At 31.1% G+C, this 20,669-nt stretch overlaps 2 protein-coding genes across 3 annotated transcripts in view; both read right to left on the reverse strand.

The window, feature by feature from the left end:
- The window catches only part of LOC145319242 (innexin inx2-like), a 244,112-nt gene that overhangs the window by 108,560 nt on the left and 114,883 nt on the right, over window positions 1-20,669 (reverse strand). The window lies entirely within an intron of this gene.
- Window positions 1-20,669, reverse strand: part of LOC145319240 (uncharacterized) — a 114,528-nt gene that overhangs the window by 93,027 nt on the left and 832 nt on the right. The gene's annotated exons all lie outside the window — the stretch shown is intronic.

A 20,669-nucleotide genomic window follows, 5' to 3' on the forward strand; every position in this document is an offset into this window, starting at 1 on the left:
TCCCCCTAGTGGATTGTGGATGCTCTTAAAACAATCGAGGAATATTCTTATAATTAAATATTAATTAAGATTTAATGATAAATCATGAAATAATTTTTAAAAATTGAATGGCCATCATATAATTTTTAAGCATAGTAGGATAGTAAAGAAAAAAGATGTAGAGAGAGGAAATTAAGGGAAGAAGAGAAAGAAAAAAGGGTCAACAAAGGAGGAGAGGGGGGGGGGACAAGTCAGGCTCGTGACTAGATTTAATTACACTTTGATTGTCATCTAAGAAATCAAGTCCATATATGATATCTCTCTGTGTGTGTGTGTGTGTGTGCGTATGTGTGAGTGTGTTTGTCGGTGTATGTGTGTGTGACATGGTACTAAATATTCTGGAAGACAATTCAAGAAATAGCGCAAAAATACTAAGGTTTTAGGCTATTTTCAAGGGGTTGTTTATATATCCTTTTGACAAAATAGTTTACGAACCAATTTCCTTTTACTCAAAAATGAGAATTATTGAGTATATCAATGCAACCCTTAAAGTTATAGCACTTAAAGTTATAGTAATACGAATCTTAATAAATGTTGTAAAAACTAACTTATTCATGTATTTTATTTTCTACGGGATCATTATACGTCTCATTTAAATCTTTTGTCGCTAAATTTAGGCAAATTTTAAGCCCTATTGCCATTATTATGTATCTGGCGAAAAAATTTTTCAGACTAATTGTAAATAAATAGAAAGTGTGACTGTTTGTTTGTCTGTCTCTTAAGATTTCACAAATCACAGGGTAGATAGAATTAAACTTTGAATCAAAGCATTATATTGATTTTTTACCATTTCTGATAAAAATTACTTTGATGTTATTTTACTAAATGTTTTTTTCCGCAGCAAGCCTAATATCAAAATGCGGCAAATTTGACCATCTATTGATGTCTAGCAATGCTGTAGCTATGACAGTCTTTAGCTAAGGCCTCTACAAGCAAATTTCTTCCTTTTATCCCATGGCCAACGTTTTCATTGACGATTTAACAAGGATAACTTTGCTATAATAGCACATTAATGAAAAACTAACTCCAATTTAGGTAAAAAGCTGTGAAGATTATTATTTTTTTATTATTATGCTTTTTGAACAGTTCTATAGAATAAAGTATAATTTTGAAGGTATTTAAACTAGGAAGTCTAAGAGGAGGGATAAAGAGGTGTTCAGTTCACTTCCCCTCCCCTAAAACGATTTTTGGAGTGCCACAGGAGCCCCCTAAATATTTTTGGGGGGAGTATTACTATTTCATTTTATTTTGCTCTTTTATATTGTTCTACGAGGTACTTTTTGACTCAATAAAACAGGCAAACTAACCAATTTCTAAATAGAATAAGTGAATTATCAGGCAGTATGAATCACGGTCTAATGAGTAGCTCCGCCTCTAACTAGGATTTAAGCGTCCCATGTATTCGGCAAATAGGATAATTCAACTTTTATTGATGCAAAAGACCTTTTTATTGCTAGTGTTGTCAAAGGCAAGAAAATGCATTAAAAAAGAATAGGGGGACAAATACGGCCAAAACAGTCTTTTTCCCTTCGCGTTTACCATAGAAACGTATTGAGGAACAGAAAAAATATTGATTTTGTTTTAAATTTTCTAATAAAAATCATTAATCATTATATAACGTAACAGGATCTGTGTCTGTCTGTACCGAAGGATCTCGCTAACCGCTGAATTTATGGTTCAACTTTACAGTATAGCTTCCTATAGGTCATGAGAAGATTTGTAGCTATATAATGAAGAGTACCACCACCCTCCAAAGAGAAATAGCCCCTAGAAAAAATGACCCACTCCCAAATTTCTTTCCACAATCCCATTCCCTTGTTTATGATTTTGACCGTGTGATTATGCTTGATTTATTAGTAGACATTTGAAAAGATCACTTCATTATATGTGAAGGAGGGAGGTAAAGAATAAAAAGAGCTTGTTAACAGCTTGTAGTAAAAATAATGTCGCCTTTTATTAACATTTGATTTGCTTATTTACCGTCATACGGGTTCGGCTCTACTATTTAGATCGAGCATTGGTAAATGATAAAATAATTTAAACGTTACAACTGAAAAACATTAAGTCACAATAGATCAAATCCTTCCAAATTTCTTCGGGTAGCAGTTTTGGATTTCTAAGCCTTACTTACACTGGCGTGCACAGCGATTTACCAGGGGGTGGATAGCCTCGAGAGTATGAAAAAGTTATATCTAAAACTCCAAATCTACACATCCCTCTTTCATGGCACTTTTTAGATATAAAATTTTTTATATTAGGCAAGTCAAAGAAATTTAAAGGATTCGTCCTAATGTCTTTAAAATACTGTCATGTCAAATATGTGTCCAAAATAGATTTTTTAGTGCCATAAAGTCCACTTTAATAATATTTATGGTATGTTTATAACAGGTCAGCCATTGCTACCAACTGTTGCCATAAAAAATAGCATTATAATGACTACATGTCGATAATATGTCCGTCATGGATATTCAATCGACAAGAAACAAGCATAGAAAAAAGAAAAATTTTTAATCAAAATTTATTTAAATCTGTGAATAGTCCTTATTTCCATGATCACGTATGAAATTAAAATTTTAACAATTCTTGAAATGTTGACCTTAAAAATCACTCAGTGGAATGCAATTACTTGGAAAAACTGACACAGATTTTAGCGGCACAGCTAGTCTATAATTAGGACAAGTCCGTACGTCACTAAGTCAGATTAAGTATTATCTAAACTGACACAGATTTTAGAAATGCAGCTACTCTATAGTAAGGATCATTCCGCATGGCATTAAGTCTAAGTTAGCATTCTCTATATATAATCCTTTTTTATAAACTGATCTTTAAAATTTTATTACTCCTTGATTGTCTAAAATTTGACTTGTCATATGCACTATGCAGTGATAAAGTTAGATATTTGTACAAAAAATAATCTCCCCCACTGTATCTCAAGGGATAAGACAATGGCTGATAAACTGATGTACATCCCAAAAGATAATACTCAAAATTACGCCTTTTGAAGATTACAATAAGTGGTTGAAACGTTTGGAAACTCAAAATATAAGAAAACGTTTTAAAAACTTTTACTAGTGGTATATAACAGCCCAAAGTTTATTTTCTCTTCTCAACTTTCGTTAGTTATTGCTTCGCTATCTACAAACATATTTTTTCTTGCTGAAACTAAGAAATATTGTTAATATTTGAAAACTTGATAATGCAAAGTAATAACTTTTTGTAAGTATACAATCAGAGGCGTGGTATGACCGTCTCTGTAAGAGTATAAAAAGATGAAGGCTACTACACCCTAAAACAAAGGTTTCTGCATGGTTCTATGCAATTTTAAAGAATATTTACGGATATGAAAATAGACCATTTTCTTTGAATAGAAAATTAAATAGCCTTTATTCTTATTTTGATACCGGTTTCTTTCCGGTGGAAAAGATACCAATTAACTACTCTACTAATACTTATTGTTTTTAGTGCAATTAAATAAAGAAATTAAGATCATTTGTCAATGTGTCCTATTGTTCATTTTTGTAAAAACTAGTTGCATTATCAAGTGCACTAATTGTTTCATTCTTTAATTCCTGCTACAATTTCATCACTGTCAGACTATCTAGAATTTAAAGTAGTGCGATGCCTGTCTGTATGTCTGTCTGAAGCTTCAGATTTCGGTAACTGCTAAACCGATTTAGCTTTACTCTTCAGGGAATAAAGATATAGAATATTGAACTTTTCAGTTGTTATTCTAGATATACAGCCGAAGAAGATACAGGTACTTAAAAGATAATTCGATATTAAAAAAATTACTATCTTTTCTCTTTCTCTTTTTAAATTTTTTTCCTCTCTTTTTAAGATGACTGAACATTTACTTTATATTTACCTTTGTCCGTTCGTCAATTCGTGACTTTTTGTCTTTTGCTACCTTAGGATGTTGTCATCCTTTTTCATAAATTATCTAAAGATAGAGATATCTTAGAGCGATTCCCTCTCAAATTACACAGTTCATAATTATGACAGTAAAGAGTGACAAATTCGCGCACTTTTTATTTCAATTTTAGACCGGAAGACTTTTTTTATAACAACACATTAGACATTTGATTATCAGGGCAATTTATATGTTCATGAGTAGCGCGCCAATAAAAAAACATTCTTTTTATTTTAAAAGAAGGATAAGATGTTCTGAAGATAAATGGTAGGTATTGTCAATAACTCAATCAATATGTTTTTTTTTATGTTTGGCTTGAAATTCTAAATACGTATTTTAAAATTTAAAGACAAGGAAAATTATTTTATGATTTTTTGCGGAACCTAGTAATAGTGTCGGACTGATTGTGACGTAAGAAAAAAAAATTAGCCAATGAGAGGCCATTATTGACCAATGGTAAAATTTATAGTGGCCTCTCATTGGCTAATTTTTTTTCTTACGTCATAATCAGTCTGACACTATTACTAGGTTCTTTTTTGCGACGGATAATAATTATAAAGCAGCCGAGCTGCTTACAATAAAAAGGATGCGTTGCTGGGAAAAAATATAAATATAAATAGACAGTAAAAATAAGGAAGAAAGAGAGAGAGAGAGAGAGAGAGAGAGAGAGAGAGAGAGAGAGAGAGAGAGAGAGAGAGAGAGAGAGAGATAGAGAGAGAGAGATAGAGAGAGAGAGAGAGAGAGAGAGAGAGAGAGAGAGAGAGAGAGAGAGAGAGAGAGAGAGAGAGAGAGAGAGAGAGAGAGAGAGAGAGAGAGAGATAGAGAATGAGAGAGAGAGAGAGAGAGAGAGAGAAGGCATGCGACAGCCAACGGAGCTTTAAATTATAATTTAATAACGCGTGGTGGACAAATGTTAACAATCATTTGTTTTTCACAATGTTTTATAAAAACTGCAAAATCAAAAACAAATTACTTTAATTTGAGATAATCTACAAGGCTCGGCAGATGCGCTCAAGCCAATTGTAGATATTTAAAAAGGTTTGATTATTTTTATTTGACGGCTGATGCGCAGTTTCTGAGCCTTAAAATCTACAGCGGCAACCGAAGAAAAGAAGACTGATATTTGCTGAATGCAGGAAATTCAAACAGATATCTTCTGAAATAGGAGACACCCTGGTGTTAAATGAGTTATGTTAGCTATCACTCTTACATACTACAAAAATTATACCTAAAATTTTTGCTCTTTTGCAAGGAGACATTTTTTTTCGCGAACAAATCAAAATGAAAATTTTGATACCAGGAAGTTATAAACTAGACGGTTTATGTTTATCCGCTTGACCAAACTTTTTCCCAGAGCGCATTTTTTTATTTGAAACACGTACTTGTGCGTAAAAAAATATTTTCTGCATTTTTTACACAATTTTTCATTTGATTTTTATATTGCTTAATTCAATTGCAATGGTTTTTATCTTATACTTTGTCTTTAGCAATTAGGGTGACTGGTAATTTCAGAAGGATTTCATGTGACCACCGCCCTCTCCCCCTACCCAAAAAAGGCTATCATATCCTTAGACCAGTAGAATTGAAATAAACATTAAAAAGTTTAATTCAAAACGTATGCTTAAAAGTTCTTAGCTTTAAACTAAAACTTCATTAGTTTATTTTACAGATTGTGATAAAATAAAGATTTACCTTTTAGTGCAATTTATTACCATTAGGAAGATAAAAGATTAAATAAAAATAATCTTAGGATTAAATTCAAAAGCTTAAATAAATTGTAAATGTAAATTGAATTTTTAAGATTCTACATTTTATACATTTTTAAAATCTGCAGACAAAAAAATCAGCATAAAATATTTAAATCCTGAATATTTTTTTTACAAGCGCAACTATCATAAAGCTAAGTTGTTTCATTAAGCCAACTTATTTTTCAAATTTATTCATTTTAACATACAAAAACTGGGATATATAAATTTAAGCGAAACACAGTTATGGAATCTCGACCACAAAGATTTTTTTATCCAATCTTGACAAGTGAGGTATTTTTGGAAAGAGGAATATATATAGAAAACGCCTATGAAAATTAGAAAATCCGCAGAAATCATATTTGCAAGTTATTTGCAAAAATCTGCAATGCTAATTTGCAAAATTAATTTTATGCCTTAAATGACTTATTTAGAAAAAATCTTTTTATGAAATGTGTTTATTGATAAGTTTAGAACATACTTAGGGCAAAAAAAATTTCTTTAGTGTTACTTTTTTCACCTTATATATGAAAAAAGCAGTTTCTCACACTTTATGATAAAAAAAGGTATAGGAACAAAAAATATGATTTTTCTTGATGTAAACACAATAATTGGCATAAAATCTATCATCCTAAATGTAAAAATCAGATATAGAGATAATATAGTGCAAAAAGTAACCAAGACATTTTTGCAAAGTATGAAAATCTGAAGAAAATAGTTCTTTTTGCTTTTGATATACATATCAGATAAATGTATATAAAATTAGTGATTAAAAACTATAAAACATGTTATAAGTTTTTCAACACTGTCATTGATTAAATTGCACTTTTAGGTTTACTTATTACCAAAGTAGCACATAAAAACTCTTTTTATGATGTAATGAAACAAAATAAATGCTAAAAAACCAACTACAAAATGGTCTACTGCATTGTAAAAATCGCCTAATTGTTGATTTGAATTTATTTTGTTTAATAACTTAATAAAAAGAGTTTTTATGTGCTACTTTGGTAATAAGTAAACCTAAAAGTGCATTTTAATCAATGATAGGGTTGAAAAAGTTATAATTTGTTTTATAGTTTTTGTTCACTAATTTTATATACATTTATCTGATATGTATATCAAAATCAAAAAGAACTATTTTCTTTAGATTTTCATACTTTGCAAAAATGTCTTGGTTACTTTTTGCACTATTTTTGTTCTAAAAAGGATTCTATATCTGATTTTTACATTTAGGATGATAGATTTTATGCCAATAATTGTGTTTACATCAAGAAAAAACATATTTTTTGTTCCTATACCTTTTTTTATCATAAAATGTGAGAAACTGCTTTTTTCATATATAAGGTGAAAAAAGTAACACTAAAGAATTTTTTTTTGCCTTAAGTATGTTCTAAACTTATAGATAAACACGTTATAAAAAGATTTTTTTCTAAATAAGTCATTTAAGGCATGAAATTAATTTTGCAAATTAACATTGCAGATTTTTGCAAATAACTTGCAAATATGATTTCTGCGGATTTTCTAATTTACATAGGCGTTTTCTATATATATTCCTCTTTCCAAAAATACCTCACTTGTCAAGATTGGATAAAAAATTCTTTGTCGTCGAGATTCCATAACTGTGCGAAATAAAAAATGATGATATCCAAAGAGAAAATAATAAAAATTTACTAGATAAATCTTGTAAAATATACTTATAGATTCACCATTCAAAATTTTCAAGTACATCTAATGGTTCATATATCAGATGAAAATAAGACAATGAGAGATGTAAGAATAGTTATTTATCGCATAGTATCATAAACAATGTACAATAATAAGATTAAAACCAGTTTTTTAGGTCCGAGATGTCGAAGTCACAGGCAAAATTTAAAATAAGCAATATTTGCAAAATACTTTTTTACTTTTAAGACTACAAATTTTCTTACTTCTTTTGAACCAGGCATATTCTATAATTTCAATATGTATTACATATAAAAGAAATGTATGAAAAAATGCGCCATGGAGATAGAATTAATGGCTCCGACACCAAAATATGGCATTCAAACAATGGCTAAATATCTTCTCACATTGATCCAACGCCTGACAAAAGTTCCAAGAAGTTTGTATACAAAACATAAAAAATAATCTTATTTTTCAAAATAAAAGATTATTAGTATAGTGTTTACATTATAGTAAGTAGTAGTCATATCATTAGAATATCAGCATGTCGAATATATTTCAATTATGATAACTTTCTTAATGCTTTAAGTTGACAAAAAGAAAGATATTCGTTTATTCAAAAAAAATGCACAATAAAATAAAGCTTTATTTCAGTGTGTGTTGTTGAAAAATGAGCCTTGTAATATTTGACCAGACAGATTTATTTATAAACTATTACAGAGGAGAACGCGTAAAAATGTAAGATAGTTCAGTAAAGTAACAGGGTATCTGCGTGTGTGTTGTTAAGAATCTCGCTTACCACTAAACCGACATGATTATCCCTTTAGTGAATCTACAGAGCAGGTTTTTTAAAACTATTTTAGTAAAGGTTGAATTTTTTCTATTAAATCATTAAACTGACGATACTTAGAAGTACTTTAAATTAATAAAATTAATCTTCTTAATAAATCTACAATTTAAGCAGGTTTATATTGGAAATATATGGTTTAGATACAATTATTTTATCCAAATATCACAGTTTTTAAAAAGCCTAAATTATCCACAATCTCCAGGAATCGAAAGGGATAAGACAATGACCAATAAACTGATGTAGATTACAATTAGGGGTTGAAATGTTTAGACACTCAACTAACCAACCAATCATAATTCAATTCAAGTCCCCAAAGTTGTTAGGCAAAAATAAGAAAAGTAATCATTATACTTTGGGGGCAGGTGTAATAAACACTCCAAACACTCCCCCCCCCCCATCCTCCCTGTCAATCTCCTAATATTTCTTGAAATCTACATCATTTATAAAATACAATATTTCATTAGACACAAATTGGGAGATCATTTTTCATCACATTTTGGTATCAAGTCGAAAATACACAGGATGGCCTTTTAAATCTGCCAGCTACCAAGCAGCTGTATGTATACTACAGCCTACATACAATCATATTTCCGCAAGACCCATATTGCACAGGAAGCGGACACATTGTATAAACTGTTTTTGGCCTTTTTTTCGGACATTTACGTGTGTTGCGAGCCCATTGTGCATTATTGAGCTTTTAGTTTTTACTATTTTAAATTATGTGTAGACTTGGGTAGGCAAATTGGAACGATTTGCAACTTGTGGCTCTACATCCATTCGTTTGGCCATTAGCAGCATGTTTCTGACCTGATCCAAATGTTGTCCAAAAATTGTTGATTGTTTTTCAGTGCTTTGTGTTGGCCATACTTAATTATTATTATGACATTGAAAATTAAACATTAAAAAAAACCTTAATCATAAGAATTAGACAATATATAATTATCAATATTAAAAAAATAATGTTAGGCGTTAACTACCCAATGAATGGGGGGGGGGGGGTGAGTAGTTGGAAGAAATTCCTTGACTTTAGTAAAATTAAATGGCAATATAAGTTAAAATAAACTGGATAAATCTAAAAATATAAATATAATAAAATAACAGTATGTCTGTCTGTTTCTACCGAAGGATCTCGCTATCCGCTGAACCGAAAGGGTTCTCCTTTACAGGGCAGCTTTTCATAGGTCCTAGGAAGATTTATAACTATTTTAGGGGAAAGTACCACCACCCTCCTAAGAAATTACTCCCCCCTCAAAAAAATTGGGTTATCGAAATCAAATCCCCCCTGAAGTGCCCTTAGAGGACTCTAGTCTTAAATATAAGTTGTCTGTGTACATATATACAGTAAGATCCCAGAAAAATTTATAATTTACAAAGAATATGTCCTTTTGGGTTGAAATTAAGCTTTAAATGGGGTATTCCTATCCAGTTTTTTTGTTTAGGAATGAATGAATAATAAATGAATAAATGATGACCTATCGGTCCATCATTTATTCCCTCGGGTAAAAAATATTCATTCCTAAACAAAAAACTGGATAGGAATATCATTCTCATTTAAACAAAAACTCATTTTTATGCTAAAATGTGGTTTAATTTTGGTTTTTAAATTTCATTTATTTCCCTGGTATTATTTTTCTTTGTTTTAGTAATTAATAAAATTTCTAAAATCTTCAAAAAAAAAAAATTCTTCTAAAATTGATACCAGGAATATAAATGATCATACCGGGGAAATAAATGAATATTTACATCCACTATTTAAGGGGTCGTTTATATGGGAATGGGGTATTCCTGTCCAGTTTTTTGTTTAGGAATGAATATTTCTTACCCGAGGGAATAAAGAAATAAGAAATATTCATTCCAAAACAAAAAACTGGACAGGAATATCATTCTCATTTAAACAAAAACTCATTTTTATGCTAGTAAAATGTGGTTTAATTTTGGTTTTTAAATTTCATTTATTTCCCTGGTATAATTTTCTTTCTTTTGGTAATTAATAAAAATTCTAAAATCTTCCAAAAAAAATCAAAAATCTTCTAAAATCATACCAGGGATATAAATGAGATACCAGGGAAATAAATGAATATTTACATCCACTATTTAAGGGGTTGTTTATATGGGAATGGTTATTTATTGCATCGTATTACAAACAGCTTTCCAAGGATATAAAAGTGTACAATTATAAGATTAAAACCAGCACCTCAGGGCTAACAAGTCTGAATTTAATCTTATAATTGTTTATAGAAAACTGGATATAATACAATATGGTACATGGTATGACTTAGAACCAGTTCTAATCCACCGGATATTGATCGGGTTTAGAAGCCATACTGGAAAAAACTTTCTAGTTTTTTTGTGTTATTAACTTTTTCCACCATAATAACAATGACCTCCAAAGAGTGAATGCTTAGATTAGAATAACATTCAATTAGATGATGTTTTTCTTACCAACATTTTCTTTACAGTTTTTATACATTTCTGCATAAAAGTTAGTAAAAAGTCAGAAAAAGATAAACAATTATGATTTATAAAAGTTCTAGGATGTCAGTGATTTTAACGTAAAACAAAACAGTATCAGTGAGACAGTTTATGTTCTTCTTTTTGGAACATCGTCATAGTGGCATTGAGCGATTTTTTAAGGGATTAAATAAGTTAATTTACTAACAAATAAATTTGATAGGGATAAAAATTATATTAAACATTTTAGCAGAACATAATTTTTATTATTTAATGAATTAAATTCTCTCGCAACAAAACCTAATTTGCTTGAGGATAAATTTGCACGGCCAATCTTGCAATTATTATCAATCAAACAAAATTATATAATTTATAATGTTTAGCTACAAACAAACTTTAATGAATGTAAGAAATTTTGATGCTAAGATTGTCCAAGGCATTAGGGAAGGGGGGAACATTAAAATATTTATTACACTAGTCCCTACTGACTTATTAAAACGATTTCGTTTTCGTTGGCTTAACAACCTTGGGGAATTTTATTGAATTTTAATCAGTTGGTTCATTTAGTTGAGTGAATAAACATTTCAACCACTAATTGTAATTTACAGAAGGGGTAATTTTGTGTATAATTATTGGGCATGTACTTTAACTTTTTGGCTATTGGCCTAGGCATTCTTTTTTTAAAACAAGGATAAATATGCTTAATGTAGCAAGGCAATGCCAGGACAAATAGATCTCTAATAAAATAAACAGTAGAGAAGTATATAGTTAGCCAAATAATATAATTTCAATAAGAAAACTACAATTAATGATATAATTAATTGACTATTCACAATTTATCTAGAACAAGCAAATACGCCCCAATTGATGTTAATAGCTAATTACTCAAAAAATCCGCTAGTCGGCGTTTTTTTATTTTAGGCGATTTCTCTTGGGTCCAAAATAGCTATGGACCTTCCCAGGACCTATGAAAAGCTACACTGTATCATATCGTTTCAGCGATTAGCGAGATCTTTCGGTACAAACAGATAGACACACAAACACCCTATTACTTATAAGGAAAACAGTAAAAGTGTCTGACTATGACGTCAGAAAAAATTAACAACTAACCAATGAGAGGCCGCTATATATTTTACCATTGTGAATACTGGCTTCTCATTGGTTAATTGTTCATTTTTTCTGACGTCATAGTCAGACACTTTTACTGTGGCCCTTATAAGCATATATAATAGCTCTTCAATTGTGATGTTATCCAGAATAATAAAAGTTTTTAGAAACCACCGACACAATACAATCTGTCTCGATTTTGTATTACTTATGAGGAACATGATTGCAGTTACGTCATATTTTTCTTTCCCGAAAAAGGGAAGGGGGAAAGAAAAAAAGGGAAAGGGGGAAGAAAAAAGAGATGGGAGAAAAGGGGGTTTTCCCCATCTCTTTTGAAGAGAATTTCTTCCTCCCTTCCCTTTTTCGGGAAAGAAAAATATGACGTAACTGCAATCCTGTTCCTTAAAAGTAATACAAAATCGGGACAGATTGTATTGTGTCGAAACCACCTATTTTCTAATTTAACAGACCAAGTTACAGCGATTAAAATTATCTTAATGTGACCATTAAAGGATGCAGTGGGGTTTCACTTCAATAAGCATTTATCTTTCTTAATCCTATACACAAGGAATAATTATTCTAGAAATCAATTATAGTAGTCCTTTCTTAATTTTTACACATCCAAGTCGCTATAAAATAGCAGACAGCATTTGCTAGCAGACGAAAAGGTTTCCACCAATGCAATCAGTTAGTTGTGTGGGTTATATATCTATATTTATTTTGTTTGTATCCTTTAAACGTATATTTTTTAGAATTTTTATTCCTAATGTAGAGACAGATCAAATTTCTTTTTCTACATTAAGATTCGCTTTCCTTGCATAACAATTTTGTAACAAACTCTCTAGCAAATATCTAAAATCTACCTTGGACAAATACTAGGTTTTCTTGAACTATTGATTCATTTGTTCAGTGGCTTACAAAAGCTTGCTGTACCTCATCAATTACCTCATACGGGCGGATATGCTGTCCATGATATTTAAACGCCATGGTCCAACAACCCAGGATAACCAAGAGGAGCCAAATGTCTCCTTTTCAGTCCGAACTCCTGGGTTATTAGGTAAAGTAACACCCTTCAGACAACCAACCCTTTAAATGCACGACCTTTGTCTGAGAAGTCCTAACTGTGCATGGTAAGTAGTTGCGCCAGTTTATGGGCCAAGGCATTCCCCCTACTCTTACTATTTATGTCGCGCACCTGACACAGTAGCAGTAGGAACTATTTTTAACGTCTTTAGTTATGACGCGGTGTTGAGCCGAGATTCGAACCCATTACCTTCTCGAGGACGAGCGAATGCGCTATGTGTTGAGCCACGATCGCGGGAAAAGCGGGAAATCAAAAAATATTTATTTTACTCAAGAAATTCAATTAAATTAAACATTCATTTATTGAAATTTATGAATCAGTTTTCTAAATTAGAAAATTCCTTATATTTACTTAAAGCAAAGCTTTTCTATAGTTAGGGCTGAAGGTCAACAATTATTTCAGCAAAGCTACTCCATAATCAAGGCAAAATTATACTCAATTGATAATTTATTTTAATAATAACACTTATTTGCAGCTGGGTAAAAAATAGACTAATTATTAGACTAAACATTAGTAATCAGATATTAAACTTTAAAAACATACAAAATTGATCTGTAATAAGAAAACATCATTTCTTAATAAACTTGTTTTTTTTTGTTTTTTGTTGATGCTGTCATCCTTGTTTAACATCATATTTACAATAATATATTACCAAAGATTTTCATTTGTTTTTTTGGTTTTATCATCACATTAAATTCTAGTAAAAGATATGATAAAAATCCACAAAAGGAAACTATAAGTGTGCATACAAAATTGCAAAGAAAGTAACATATATTTTTTTGTCAAATGAAGTTATTGGTAATGTGGAGAACTATCCGTTTAAACATTAAGTTATAATCTCAAAGGAACCACACATAACAGCTTTATTCAAGATTCAAATAGGCCAGTCATCAATCTCTCGAAAATTTGATGATACGTTTCCATTTTGAGCTAAAGTTGTTGCAGTTTTGGAGGGGCGTCTAGATAATTTTGCTCGGGCCTGTAATCAGGGATTATTGGGGATAGGATGGAGAATAAAATGATTACACACCCAATAGATGAAAAACATTGGTTGAAAAGTTTTGTCGATGCTATTTTTTAACAAAGTCCCCAAAGTTTTAAGAAAATTAATGCGAGAACGTGTTTGTGAAACTTTGGGGACCAGTATAATTTTCATCCCATGTTTCCTCTCATCTTCCCTGCATGCAATACGGGGCGGAGAGGGGTAAAGCGGGCATAATCTCTGTAAAAGGTTGGATTCGATACCCCTGATTCAGATTTGATGGCAACCTTTAGTTTTATCGGTGGATTCAATTACTATAAATCATCGCTAGATTGTGAATAAAGGCAGGGATGGAGGGGACATTAGGATATTTCATGAAATAGTCCTTAAAATTTTAGTGTAATGTTTTCTTATTCTTTGGAAGATTGGCTTATGATCTTTGGGGACTTTAATTGAATTTAATTGGATGGTTCATTAAGTTGAGTGTCCAAATTTTCTACCACTTATTGTAACCTACAGATGGGGTATTTTTAATATCATCTTTGATGATGTCAATCAATTTATCGGCCATTGTCTTATCCCTTTAGATTCATAGAATAAAGAAGTATGTTTGTATAAGAAAACAAAAATTAAAACTGATAAGTCCATTAATATCTAAGAAACTATAGAGATTAGCTTACGTAAACAATTCAAACTTAAACACAAATCAGCAAAATATGTTTAATTTTAAATTAATAGAATAATTTCAGTTAAGAATTATTTCTTTTCTTATATAAATCTTTTAAAACATTAACTGCTATTAATTGAACGCTTTTTTTTATGAAAATAGCATGATAAAACTTTTTACTACTTTATAATTAGATTTTAATAAAAGTTGCATAAGTCTTAACCTCTAGCTCTTCATATTACAAATTGGTGGTTATACAATAAATTTACTAATAACTATTTTACAATTATACAAAACCAGGACAATAATATACAAAGAAGCGCAACAAAGAGACAATCAAATACGCTCACAAAAAAAGGATTATAATAAGGCAAAATAAAGAAAAGAAGTAAATTGAGTAACAGCATAAAAAAGGCATAAAGTAAAACCCTAAAAATATCTTACATACTCAACTGGTGTAAAAAGTCACAAGATAAAAAGTATGATTTTACAGATATGTATACAACATTGATCTAACCACTGAAATTACATAATATTTAACCAAGATTTTCAAACTGTAATCCATGAATCTTAACCGCAAAATTGTTTCAATGAATGTTAATAGAAATCATTATTGTATTATTTATTATCTACTCATTGCAAGTTTCTTTGATACATTTCATTTTTTCTCTAATCATTAGAAGCGAAGCTACTCCTTATATAAAACCTGTGCGTACGTGCATTTACGTAGAGTTAGAACGATTTTCTTGACGGACATTGGCATTAAAGAAAACATATGCATAACTTGCGGATTTTATTGAGATTTTATGAGAAGAATATTTACAAAACAAGGAATATCAAGACTTTCTTACTATAATGATCCCAATATTCAATTATATTTTTATTAGGATATCTGGTCTGTGTCGGTCATTGTGTCCGGTCAAAGTCGGTTTGGTAGCACCAAAATTAGAAAAATTCTAAATAAATCTTAATTTCTACATTATGACTTTTGTGTATAAGGTAGGAACCTATGTATACTTAGATATCAATGACCTTCTGAGAAAAGTGGTGTTATGACCGTTTGACCGCTCCCTGACCGACTTTATGACCGATTTTTTGTCCGGCTTTTACTATAGACATATATCATGAATATCGTGGCTTCTATTACAGCTAGAGACCTATAATTTTTTTGGTAAATCCTTGAGCAACAATAAACAGATACAAATATTAAATAGCGCAGCCAACCGCCGTTTTACCGCCGTAACCGCCGAAAATAGCGGTTTCCGTTATTTGCCGTTTTTCGGCAATGATCAGAAAAGTAATTTTTTTGTTATGAAAAATAAAAGTTCGTCCTAAAATTTGGTTATCCTAGCTACAAAATTTGCCGCTCTACAGCTGTTTTAAAATTTAGCGGCTGGCCGCTAAAAAGCGGCTAAGGAGTGGTCTGACCGCTATGACTAGAAAAAGTAATTTTCTCTAAAAATACACATGAACCACCAGACAAAAAAAAAATTACGTCTTTATCTGTAACAGGAGCCGAGATAGAGGGGGGGGCTCTTATAGCCCCCCCCCCCCCGATCTGATAAGGTTGGAATTGGTGCCCGATCTGTAAGGGTTAATAACATTGCTTTATTGATTCCTTTGTTCTCATTGCTATACTACTTTTTATCAAATTATCCTTGTTTATTTTTAAAGTGCTCGACCAAAAATGGGCCATTAAAATAGCCAAGGTTGTACCAGAAATAATGTGCTATTATGCCTATTAAAATTAATAGTAGCAGCAACTAAGATAACAAATTATAAGTGGCCACCCTGCCTTTGGTATAAGCACGACTATTCTATATTGAGGCTTGGATAGAACGTCGATCTGTCCGTAAATATTTACTATCAATTTTCTAGTTGTACTTTCGACATTTCAATCATAACGATTTCTATTTAAATGTTTAATTTTTTTTGGAATTATTATATTAAATAGATTCATAAATGGTGATCTCTAGTGTAAAAAGGTACCATTCTAAAAGTATAGCATTTATGTATTATGAGCATTATAGCCTTAGATGATCACTAATGTTCGTTGAACATTTTTCTAATTTGTTTGTTGAGCTTTGTTCTTATCTATATCATTGTCCTTGTCTGCTTTGTGTTCATGTAGGAATGCTGTTTAATATATTTATGGGTTTCTTTTTTAATGGTAGCACAGCATTTCTATTATTAGTTCTACAGTTGAATTAATATTCTACATTTTTTTGTGTTTTGGATTTATTATTTTAAATTACTTTGCTAACAGCTTTTTCGCTGTTTAAAGTATTTCTTTATTGAGACAAAATGTGGTAGTCTGTATGTAAAAATGTAAGCAGTTTTTTTTTAAATAATGTTTTTATTCGACAAAATTGTGTTGGTCATAACTGTTCCAAACGGAATTATTAAGGTCACTATCGCCTCATTTATGCTTTGACACTGTGAACAATATAAAGCCGTTTTGCTATTTGAAATAATAATGTTATACAGCGCCATTCTTATGATTACATAAAGATTAAACATTGTTTAAAATTCTCTTTGCATTTTACTATTTTCTTTCTTGTTTAAAGAATAAGTGTTTGTTATCATGCGAATTTAGTAATTTTAAAGCAGTAGTTGATACTGCTGCAGTGTGCTAAGCCAATTAAAATGCTAAATTAGAATTCAGATACTTTGAGTCACCTAATAAACTTATAACAGTAGAAAAATATACACAATGGATTTAAATTGTAATACTTAAGGTTTGGTATATAGTTAGGTAAGGTTAGTCCCAAGTATTGGTTTTACATCCCTGCAGGAATTAGTTTCTTGCTTGGAAACACTTAGAATTACAATAGAACCATAGAAAACCTTATAATACATTGAAATGCTGTAAACAAATCAACATAAGACTTTATGAATATTGCTATGAGGTAGATATAGATACCTTGTACTATTATTGATTGTTTATCATATGTGTTTAGGTAAATATCAGGCAAAATAGGTATTGAAATGATTTACTTTTAGTTCTTATTTTTGTAAAGAAGATTTTATATTGAAACTTTTTTATATAAAATCTAGAGTTAGACAATTCAAAAAAGAAAATCTCGGCATATATACAAACACCCTAATAAGTTATACCCAAAAAAATGGAAGCATAATGCAAATAACATAAAAAGAGAGGAAAAATTCGAACAAACAATTGAAATCGGCGCCAAAAAAACCTTTGAAAAAATGCATATTAGTTTGGCAAGGGTACAATGAAATATTTTGCTTCACTGCATATGTGTTTTTGCTTTACGCATTTTCAATGTAAATTAATTTAAGTAATAAAGTCATAAATGTTTTTGACGACTCTTTATTAAAGACTGTTTTTGAATTAACTTTTTACAAATAAAATTCCTTTTGGTTTCCATGTTCCTTTTCTTTTAAATTATATTCTGTGTATGAAAGACTCCAGTAAGATAGATTTTCTTAGATGGGGCTGTACTTTTTTGTCTTACTATTAGACTATTAGATGCATGACAGGGAGTAAGGGAGGGGACAATGGATCGAATATTCAATTTTTAGGAGTCTCAGACTTTGGGGACTGGCTTAAAGGGAATGTGCAAGAATTTAGCAGTTTCTGACTGAGTTTGGGGACTTGCGCATAGAATGCCGCTACTCGTTATGTATGTTTTGAATATTGCAGACGGGGAGAAGGGATAAGGGAAGTGGGGGGAAGGGAAATAAACACTCGTTGTGTTAGTTTGGAATTTAGCAGACGGGGAGAAGGGAGAAGGGAGGTGGGGGCGAGGGGCAAGGGAAATAAACAGAATTAAAAGAGCAGTCATATTCTTGCTAGCAGCTGGCCGGGTCCAATAATCTTTAAATATAAAAATCACACCAAAAAACCTCAATATATTTAATCAAAAACAAGTTGTGATTTCACTTTACATGACGCTTTGGAAATCTATTATTCAATTAACAATCCCTTTATAATTTCCTACAAATTTATTGGATTAAACTGGATTTCATGCCCTTTCTTTGATAACTCTTATATTGAATTAATTGCCCATTGTCCCCTCCCTTACTCCCTGGATGCATGACCTATAAAAGTACTATGATTATGGAATAAAAAGGAGTTTAAGTCGACGGTCGTATTCAACGTTTTCTTTAGTTTAAAAGAAAATAAATGATTATGGTATTTAGAAAACATAAATTGTTTACTAAAAACAACCTATCTTTTTATAATTACTTTGTTTGTTAAACTTTAAAGTTTCGATTAATTCTTAGCAATTTGTAGTAATAATTATTTTAAGAATTTTCCGCGTTTGCATTACCCGATTTCTTTTATACGGAAAATAAGATAATATTTTTATAAAAATTATTAAAACAAGGTCGTGAACTTTTACATAATATTCAGGGTTACAATACTTGCATTTACATCTAAAAGGATAAAGTTGAATTTTTATTACTGCACTGTAATTAATTGATAAATATGTTATAGGATGGTTAAAGTAAAATAAGAGCCAACACAGCTCTGAAAAATAATTTTTTCCACTGGATAAAAACCGGTTCTGAACCGTGGTGAAACGGATTTATAATAATAGTATTCGTAAGATATACTAAAACTAGCGGCTTTGCCACAAGAGGTGATAAAAAAAATTTGGCGAAATACGTAAAAGGACCAAGGAAATCTCCTACAAAAAAAAGGACCATACAAAAAAAAATGGGGGGGGGATTTTTTTTTTTTTTGGGGGGGGGGTTGGAGGTGTTCCACCCCCCAAGAGAATAGCCTAAAACCACCAAAGGACCAGTAGGTATATTCTCGGTTCAGTGGTTACCGAGATCTTAAGGGACGGGCGGACGGACAGACAGACAGACAGACAGACAGACGGACAGACAGACAGACAGACAGACAGACAGACAGACAGACAGACAGACAGACAGACAGACAGACAGACAGACGGACAGACAGACAGACAGACAGACAGACGGACAGACAGACAGACATCATTCTACTTTGTATTATAGATAATAGGATGAGTGTCTTTCTTGTTGGCCCTTCACCCTTCCAGGATCAACAAAAAAGATATATAATCTTAATATTTTTATCTATATTCTACATCTAAAAACAGTTGCTTGTTATAGCTGCGCTGCTAATGAATATGTCTATTATGCATTATAATATACTAGCGGCTACGCCCCTAGAGGCATCTAGTGGCACTTTAAATGTTTTTGTTTGTTAAAGTTAATTTTTTATGTACGATACCTTTTTATTTGACGTTGAAGTCTCCCCTAAATTTTAAAAAATTTCGATTTTTTTGTCATTTCTCTTGGGAGGGTGGTGGTACCCTCCCCCAAAATAGTTATAAACCTTCCCGGGACTTATGAGAAGCTACTCTGTTAAGGAGAACCCGATCGGTTCAGCGGTTAGCGAGATCCTTCGGTACAAACACACAAACACACAGACAAACACACACACACACAGACATCCTGTTACTTTAGTATAAGGATTAGAATTAAACTGTATAGATCCAATCAGCGATTATCAAATATAAAAACATTATATAAAGCCATAAATCAGCCATTACATAAAATTAATGCAAGCCTTAAAGCTTAAAACAGGCACACAAATAAAAAAATAATCATCAATAATCAGAGTTCGACATCCTCAAAAACGCAACAAATAATACTAATAATATTACTGAGTTTTTATTTGTACTGTTTGAACCCAGTAAAAGTGTCGGACTGATTATAACGTAAAAAAAATAATTAGCCAATGAGAGGCTACTATAAATTTTACCATTGGTCAATAATGGCCTCTCATGGGCTAATTTTTTTTACGTCATAATCAGTCCGACACTATTACTGGGTTCGTACTGTTTTATTATGAGCAAAAGCACAAATTAGATCATAGGAAAATAGAAAAAATGTATCTTAAATGTTTTTTAAAACTTTCATTGAATATCCCTTCCTTTCCCTGCATAGAGTGGGGACTAATAAGACTTTTTTGCATGTATCTATCTATCTACAACCATATTTTTTTCTCTCTTCAGTGTTGATGATTAACGGCTTAAATTTGCATTCTAATAGATCCACTAATCTTAATCTTTTCTATATTTGAGACTGATATACAGCGTGCCCACTTAAAGTTTTAGAACCCCCAAAAATTTTAATTTATAATAGGAGGGTATACCTAACTAAACGTTCA

This window comes from Acartia tonsa, chromosome 5 (assembly GCF_053477335.1).
Source record: "Acartia tonsa isolate MP-2025a chromosome 5, ASM5347733v1, whole genome shotgun sequence".
In the NCBI taxonomy this organism is placed as follows: Eukaryota; Metazoa; Arthropoda; class Copepoda; order Calanoida; family Acartiidae; genus Acartia; species Acartia tonsa.